The sequence below is a fragment of the Suricata suricatta genome, chromosome 5 (genome assembly GCF_006229205.1).
Source record: "Suricata suricatta isolate VVHF042 chromosome 5, meerkat_22Aug2017_6uvM2_HiC, whole genome shotgun sequence".
Taxonomy (NCBI): Eukaryota; Metazoa; Chordata; class Mammalia; order Carnivora; family Herpestidae; genus Suricata; species Suricata suricatta.
The window spans coordinates 154,608,737-154,617,494 of record NC_043704.1 but is presented as its reverse complement, the minus strand read 5'-3'; the positions used below and the strand labels follow the sequence as shown (position 1 = coordinate 154,617,494).

The 8,758-nt window shown below is 59.9% G+C and overlaps 1 gene segment (V, D, J or C); it reads left to right on the top strand.

Moving 5' to 3' along the window:
- The window catches only part of LOC115292453, a 494,271-nt gene that overhangs the window by 364,945 nt on the left and 120,568 nt on the right, over positions 1-8,758 (top strand).

Here is an 8,758-nt window from a genome sequence, read left to right as displayed (position 1 = left end):
CCCCACAGCACCCACACCCCACAGCACCTCACTCCCCAGGCCCCACAGCTCCCAGACCCCACAGCACCCATACCCCACAGCACTGCACAGCACCCCAACTTCATATCACCATAACCTTACATCACCCCACACCCCACATCACCCCACACCTCACGTCATCCCAACCCCACAGCACCCCACATCACCTCACCCGCATAGCACCCCAGACCTCACATCACCCCACCTGACATCACCCCACACCACACAGCACACAAACCTCAGATCGCTCCACACCCCACATCACCCCACAGCATCCCAAACCCACAGCACCCCAACTTCACATCACCCCTACCCCGCAGCGCTCCAACCTAACAACACCCACACCACACAGCACCCAGAGCCCACAGCACACACACCCCACAGCCTCCCACACCCCACACACCCACACCCCACAGCACCCCAGGACCTGCTCCCCACGCAGGCTGGGGCCCTGCCCTGAGGGACCTGGGAAGGCAGGAGGGACTCTCCCCTTCAGGGAAGGCTGTGTGAACCTGGTTTTGGAAACGTTCCTTCAGGGAGGACCGAGAGATCCAGGTGCCCCTCGACCAGTCTGGCTGGACCTTCCACCCCATGCTCAGTGGTCCCCTTGGCCTGGTCCAAACCTGGCCTCACCAGGAGGCCCCCAAGGACCCTGGAGACACGCTGCAGACACAGCCCCCCCCGAAATGGACACTCTTCCCCAGCCTGTGCCACAGATGTGGGCACCCCTAGTGGGTGTGAAAGCCCCAGGGACCCTCCACATCCCTGGTAACCACACCACTGCAGCTGGTGTCCCTGGGGAGACAGGGCAGGTGAGGGGGGCCGGACCACTCCAGCTCCCCACCACGTGGGCAGCACTGGGCACCTGTGCAGACACGCCCCGATGGATGCCAAGGCCTCGGGCCAGGGAGGGGCCCCTCCACCACACACAGGGGGTTTTTGACAAGGAACTTTCCACTGTGTTACTACAATAGCTACTACCACAGTGACAGACCCAGCAGCAAAAACTGTACAGAGCCGCAGGAACCTCCCGCCGGCTCCTGAGGGTCAGGGGGGGGGGACCTTCGGCCCACATCCACCACAGCCGGGGCTTCACAGGGCTCTGAGGAGGCCACAACACCCCACTGGCAAAAACAGACCTGCTCAAGGGGGACCTGAGCAGGAAGGACAGCGTCTACCCAGGACAAACTCCCAGTGGGCAGGACCCCTGGAGACCCCCGGGGGCTGACGGGAGTGGACGATGGAGCTGGGCCCACACTAGGCAGCGGACAAGCTAACGGACATTAGGGGCAGGACAAGGTGGGCGGGGAGTGGGGCACCTCCCAGCCCGTGCCATCCTCAAAGACGTGGGTCCCATCCTGGCTGAGCCGTGCAGGCTCTGGTCATTGCCCAAAGGCCAGACAATGCATGGCCCCCAGGGAAAGCCCTTTCTGGGGGCCCAGAGCTGCGCTCCCCTCTTTGTCCCCAGGCTCCGGGGAAGGTCACTGTCCAGGGCCTCATCCAGCTCTCACCCACACCGCTGCCCCCGGCTCTGCCCCTCCACTGCACATCTGGGGGTCCCCGGGTTCCTCCTAAGCACACTCTGCCCCCGCCCACACCCAGGATTCCGTTCCCAGCAGGGGCACCACCGCTGGGTGGACTTTCCTGGGACACTGGCCACTGGACAGCACAAATTTTATCTGGGGGGCAGGCGGTGCGACCACATCTACTGTGTGACTTACAGACGCAGCCCAAAGCTCCCAGAAGGGCAGCCTGGGAGGCCTAGGCAAAGGGCAGTGGTGTTGGGAACCGTCCCCCCACAGGGCCTGACTGGAAGCCATGGGGCAGTGCTGGGCACCCTCCAACCCCTCTGCCCTCCCCATCCAGGGCCCCTCAGACCTGAGCCGAGCCCCAAGCCCCTGCCAGCCCACCGCAGGCTCCGACAGTGGACAGCCTCTCACTGGCCAGCCCGTGGCCCCTGATGCTGCTGTCCCGACACTGGAGCAGGTGTCCTGAGCTCTACCAATGCAGCAGACCCGCACCTCCACGTCCAGCCTGCCCCACGGCACCCAGTCCTGGCGTCCACCTTGCACCAGCCCAGGCGCGCTGGGCACGTCCTCTTCCCTCCCAGCCCACCCAGGCCTGCAGACTGCGGCCTCCATTCTGGCAACTGGCTCAGGTCCCGGTCCCAGAGCAGCTCCCTCGTGGTCCCTGGACCCTCCCCGTCCTGAGGAAGTGCCTCCCACCAGCCCCGCCTGCAGGGACCAGGCCCGGTTATTGTCACAGGGCGTCACACAGTGGTTTATAACTACGGGTACCACAGTGATGCCCCTCATAGCAGAAGCCTGGCCCAGCACCACGCGCTGCCTACAGGCCACCTCTGCCCCCAGGCCTGGTGGCTCACCCTTTTCCGACTGAGGCATCGACCTCTAGCCTCTAGCCCTGGAGGGAAGGGCCCCTCTTGCTGGGGTCCGTCTAGAGGGCCTCCAGGGCTGACGGATTCTGAAGGAGGAGGTGGCATCCAGTGTAGCTAGAGGGCTGTGCTGGGGCCAGGCAGGAGGAATCCACAGGCCTGGGTGCACACAGAGGCTGAGGGGTCAGTAACTCTGAGCCCCGTTGCCCAAGCCCAGCAGGACAGTGAGCACAGAGCCCCCAGGCTGGTACAACTTAACATCTGCCCACCCACACACCCTCCACAGAGGAGCCATCAGGGACCAGTCCTAGACGCCCAGCTCCTCACCACCCACTGCAGATGAGTCATGTCAGGGTCAGGACCCAGGGGACCCAGGGCCCCTCCCTCAGGCTTCAGCTCCCAGCCCAGCTCAAACTCCACCTCCCAGGAGGACACCTGCCTCAGCGTGTCCCTCAGAGGCAGGCTGAAGGGGCCATGGTCTCGGCCAGGACAGCCTGAGCAGCTGTGAGCAGGGCCCTCCCCTGGGCCTCGGGGACAGGACATATTGTCTGAGCCTCTGTCACCGTGGGTACTGGGGTAGTACCTCCCACAGTGACATGGCCTACGCTCAAAACCAGCCTCCCTCCCCAGGGCCCAGTGCCTCATGCTTGGGGCTGGGCCTACCCCCTCCCAATTGTCATCGGAGGCTGCAGACCACATGTTGGTGCTGTCCCAAGGCAGGGCTGCAGACACTGTGGCCTGGACCCCAAGGTGCAGTGCAAGGGCCTGATGGAAAGGGTATGGGCAGCGCTGACCTCCAGAGCCAGACCCCTCCTCCCACCTGCCGGCTTTGCTCCCCGAGAGGCCCCCCTCCATGGACAAGAGGACAGCACCGAGTTTTCTCCCCAGCAGGCCCTCTTGCACCCTGGGCCCAGGCCTGGGCATGTGGATGGTGGACAGGCACCTCGCAAGTCCTCTGCAGGGAACCCTCCCCAGGGCCCAGCCCTCACCTCCTCTTCCTGCTCCCTGAGCTCTCCCATCCTCTTCCCTCCTCCTGCTGTGCTACAGCCCCTCTGGGGAGGGAAAGCCACAGAGGATGGGGAGCCAGGCTCCACACAGTGACACTCGCTGCAGAGCAAACACCAGGCAGCGGCTGGGGTGGGGGAGGCTCAGGCCCGGAACCTGACCCAGAGCTGAGCCGACCCCTGCAAGCGCTCTGTGAGCCTGTGGCCCAGGCGGGGTACTGGCCTCTCTACCAAGTCCCAGTACCCAAAACCCCACACCTGCCAAGTGGAGGGCAGATGTACAGGGCACTGCCAATGCAGGGGAGGGGCTGGGGCTCCTGTAGGGGGAGCTGGGCTGAGGGTGCCAGCCTTCCGCCCCCTCTCCAGTGGGACCAGGAGGGAGGGGAGATTCTGCCTGGGACCCTCTCATGGGGGAATGACCCCCACAGTGGCTTAGGACAGACTCAAAAACACTTCCTTGAGCCCTCTGCCCACAGGAATCCCGCTCCTCCTGACAGTGACCAGCCAGGAGACCCCTCACAGGAAGGACAGATCCCACATGCCCAAGGGCCCAAGGAGCAGGAGGCTAGCCCACCAGACCTGTGCTCAGGCTACAACCCTGTTCCACGCAGCATAGGCCGGGGGAGGCTAGCCTCTGCCTCAGAGCCCACAAACCCAACTGGAGCTCAACCAGACTCCAGACTGGATTGAACGTGCCCCCAGAACCCTCAGGCACTGGAACTCCATGACCCAGAGCTCAGGAGGAGTGGGCAGCATGGAGAAGCCCCCGCCTATACATCACACGAGACCAAGAAGGGGGCTGAGCCCCCAGCAGGTCGGGTGTACAAGCCAGTCTGTGTCCTGGTGGCACAGTGGAAGCTGGCCCTGAGGTGACACTCTCCAGGTGAGAAACTCCTGCCACCAACTGGGTCCACCTGCAAAGGGGCCTGCCTCCCGATCTAATGTCTGCATCCTCCCACCCAGCTCAGGGGTCAGCGACAGCCTGAGGAGGGGTCCTGCCCAATGCAGCCTCCCGACCTGGGGTCCTTGGTGGATGTTCTGCGGGCCTGAGGCAGGGTGGGTAGCAGCGGGTGGGCCCACAGTGCTCAGGTCATTCATAAAACCTGCCCGTGGGCCCCACCAGCCAGCACACTTCCACCCAGCAGCTCATCCCTTCGGGTGAGGGACCCGCAGCCAAGAAGGAGCCTAGAGGACTCTGAGCATCCCAGGGTCAGCGTGTCTGGTGGGAACTAGCAGTGAGACATTGGTTGCGGCCGGAAATACCCCCTTGGTCTCTGGGGGCCCAGCCTGAACCAGTGGTCAGACAGGGGAGCCCGCCCCCAGCCAGGAGGTGTCCGCAGACCCCGTGGGTGACCGGTTGTCCCGGATTCCCCTCCGTACCCCCATTTCAGGGTCAGGACAGGAGGACAGGCTGGACAGTGGGGAGCGAGGCCCTATCCTCACCCTCCAGAGCAGACCCTTGGGCCCAGGGTCCCACAGGGAGACACAAGCATCTTCTCCTGCCCCTGCTGCCCTGGACCAGCGGTCAGCAGGTGGGACCCCTCATATCACTGATCCAGAGCGAGTGCCCAGAGCACAGACCTGTCCTCTGCCCTCTGCCGAGGTTGGCTGGGCATGAGCTCCCCGAGAACAGATCTGCCGCTACCACAGCTGGACAGAGCCCACCCAGGCCCCAGGGACCTTTAGGAATGCCCGGCTGGCAGCCAGCCCGTCAGATGCCAGTCAGCTGCCAGCCCCCAGGCAGGCAGCACTAGGAAGGCCCCCAGAGGGACGCGCCCACCCTTCCTACCCATCTCCTGCTTAGCCCTCTGCCCTCCCCTGTGGAGACGGCCATCCAGGCAGTATTCTCCCGGAAGCCCCAAGCCCCAGCCTTGGGTCCTCCAGAGCCCCTGTCCCAGCACTGAGGACTTGGCCACACGGGGCAGCCAGGGGCCCCCAACCCACAGCAGGACTCCCAAAAGCTGGAACCCAGCATGTGGAGCCGGGCAGAGGAGCCAGGTCTTCTCTGGGGCCCCCACCAGCCTGCACCCTCCCACCCATCACCCGGGACCAGTCTCCAGAGGGTCTGGAGCACCCAACTCATGGGGCTCCCTTCCTGGGAGGAGACTCGTCCAGCTGGGCCCCACCAGCCAGCACTGGTCGTGGGTGCACAGCCAGCGGGGCTCCAAGCACCCTGTTCCCTCCGGTGCCCAGGGCTCCGCATCACACAGCCTGGGCAGGAAGCAGATAAGCGGTAGACAGCAAACCCCCTCCTGCCTCCCCTTCCCGCCCAGCCCCTCTCCTCCTCACCCCTCCCTCTCCTCAGGCCTGGGATGTTTTCAAGGACTTTACCTTAAAGCTGGGCATTCCCTCCATGGGTGTCCCTGAAATTTCTCTTCTGGGGTGTGAGCACAGGGGGCACATGCAGCCCTGGGGTTGTGCAGACGTTTGCACACATACAGTGTGAGCTGTGTGTGTCAGTCAGGTCCCCTTTCTGGAGGACGAGGCACTCTAGCTGCAGGTGGAGAGGAGTAGCACCAGGACTTGGCGATGGGGACCCAGGGGCTGGCAAGGATGCCCCCTGATGGGAGGGGGAGCGCCAGATGGGGGAGCCTGGGGGTCTGAGGTCCTGGGGACCTGCAGTAGGGCTCAGGACCCAGCTGGAGCTCAATACAGGGCTGTGCTCACTGTGGTCAGGAGCCCTGGTCCAAGATGGTGATGAAGGGGGCAAAGGGCACATGGGGACTCAGATTTGCAAGTTTCAGGCCCAGAGGAGAACCTCCAGCGCTGGAGCCCCCAGTAAGGTAGGGAACCAATAAGCCAGTGCTCCTGCCCCCAGGCAAGGGACAAAAGCCACACATTTCTGGGTCCCTGAGGTCAGCACACTGAAGCTTCAGTTCACACACACCTCCCCCCATCCACAGAGCCAGATGCAGCCATTCTGGGGGCACATCCCAGGGAACCCCATGCAGCCCTGAAGGAGGACACACTCCTGCCAGGACGCACTGTTCGGCCAGCAGCCTAGAAGCGGCGGCCCCTTCCCTCCCTTCCACCCCAGAAGACGATGGCCCCCAGATCACACTCCCCAGCCCCACAAGTCTGACCACTGAGAAGGCCCTTACAGTGAACCCCCCCCAACCTACACTCACCCCTCTGATCCTTGAGCCCAGCAGTCTCAGGGTGGTACACACACTTACCACGGTCACCCAGCCCCCTCCTGGCCACCCTTCCAGGGGCAGTTGCTGCTCTCCCCTTCTCTCAGCTGCAGGGACCCCTCAGGACCCTCCAGCTCACAGGCATGGCACCCAGGACCTCGACCCACAGCTACCCCACCGCCCAGCAAGGTGAGCCCAACTCTCCACAGCCAAACCTGGCCACAGGGAGGTCATGACCCCAATGCTCCCTGGTGCCATTTTGAACTGGTGCCCACAGGCTGAAGGGGACTGCAGCCTGCTGGCTTAGCTCCTACAGGACACCCCACATGGTCTGCATGGGGCAGAACACCCCAGCTCCCACCTGAGAGCCATTCCCCCACGACTTCCTGTGATGGCCCAGTCTCTTTTCCAGTTGGGTGGCCCCAGGACCCACAGTGGCCAGTGAGAGGTACTTGGGAAGAAGGGCGCTTCCAGAGCATACTTTGCTGTTTGCTTTCTGCATATCCTGGGACACAGATGCAATGCCCAGAGGGAAGCAGCTCCTTTGTCCACCTCCTGAGGACACCAGGCCAAAAATACAGATGGAACCTTGGTCCCTGGTGGTGTTGAGAGATTCCTCTGTTCTCACATGGCAGGATTAAGCTGGTGCAGTGGGGCTTCTATTATACCCTTCCTGACTGATCCCCGTGGAGGTGCTTCCCAGCCCCCACCCCCACTGGTCCTGACTGATCCCCGTGGAGGAGATTCTCAGCCTCTGTTATGGCCAAGTTTCCAATATCGCCTCAAAAGAAATCAGAGACTACCAGGGAGACCGAGTCACACATGCAAAAGCAAAGGGCTTTTGACAACACAGGCATAGCGTTCCATTCCGTACCCCCCTATCAATACTGGCAGTAGTGGGATCCAATCACAACATTTAGAGTATCAACCAATCATAGAGAGGGCCCAGGACCCTCACGTAGGGCGTGACTGAGACCCTCATGTAGGTCGGGGAGTGACCTTTTTACTCACTTGGGGAGTCTGCTGGGAACTCTGTGAAAAAGGTATCCAGCCCCAGTTTCCATGTTCCATAAAGTCAACCTTAGTTCCTTAAAGCTGTCAGATCATGTTGGGGCCCATCCACCCAAAAAGCCTGCGGAGGTGATTCCACTGAGATGGCAAAGCCTCCAGGGGGGAGCGTATGTAATCGCAAAGTCCCTAGCCTTGTCTAGGAAGGCGCTACCCTGGATAACAGTTGGCCTCCCCCCATTTGAGGATCAGGACAAAAAGAACATAGGTCCTGGGAGACTGGGATGCAGTGCTGTGTGGCCTTTGGGACCCTGCTTCCCCTACTTGAAAATGTGTGCACATGACTGCTTGACCTAAGTGGATCAGAGACTGGGGTTAGTTCTCCTATTATTCATGCCTCTTGGTAATTGTGGTTTCAGTAAATGGGCAGATTTTCTGATTGAAACTTCCTCCCTAGTTAGAGGCACCTTACTCACAGACTATTGTTTAAACCTTTAAAGAAAAATAGCCTTGTCATAAGTTTCAGTTAATATTACACTATATACGCAAAATAAGACCCCCGCTGATGTATTTTTAGTGATAAATTATGTTTTTTGATCTTCTGTATTTCATTCCTGTCTTTAATTTTCTGTTCTCTCTTCTGTGAAAACAATGATCTTTTCTGAAACATGTGATTCCTAAGAAGTGGCAAACAATGTAATTATTAAAAGAAAGATGTAATCACCTATGGTATATAAGACACCAAGTTTCACAGTAAAGTGTGGTCTCTTCCACCATTCATGTTGTCTGTGTTCTTTCTTATAGATACTTCGCAGACACCAACCCCCTACTCAGGGACCCTTAGACTGGTCCCCCGCAAGGTCACATCTGAGTCTATGCATCACTCGCAAATAGGACATTCCAGTCAAAGCCTTGGTAAAATAACCAGTATTTCCAATGGTGTCCTACTATAAAATGAACAGATTCTTATTGAACTTATGCAAACAATAGTAATGGCCATGAAAGAAAGAGTACACACTGAGGTTTTGAATTTCACATGGTTTAAGTAGAGAGAAAAGTTAAATGCTTTAGAGAAACAAATACTTTATGACATTTCTAAATATCACAGATATCTTAAGAGAAAGTTTCTTAATCTGGATAAGCAAACATTAAAGGACAAGAAATGTTTCCGACAAGAGTTACAAAACAATAATATCTATAAC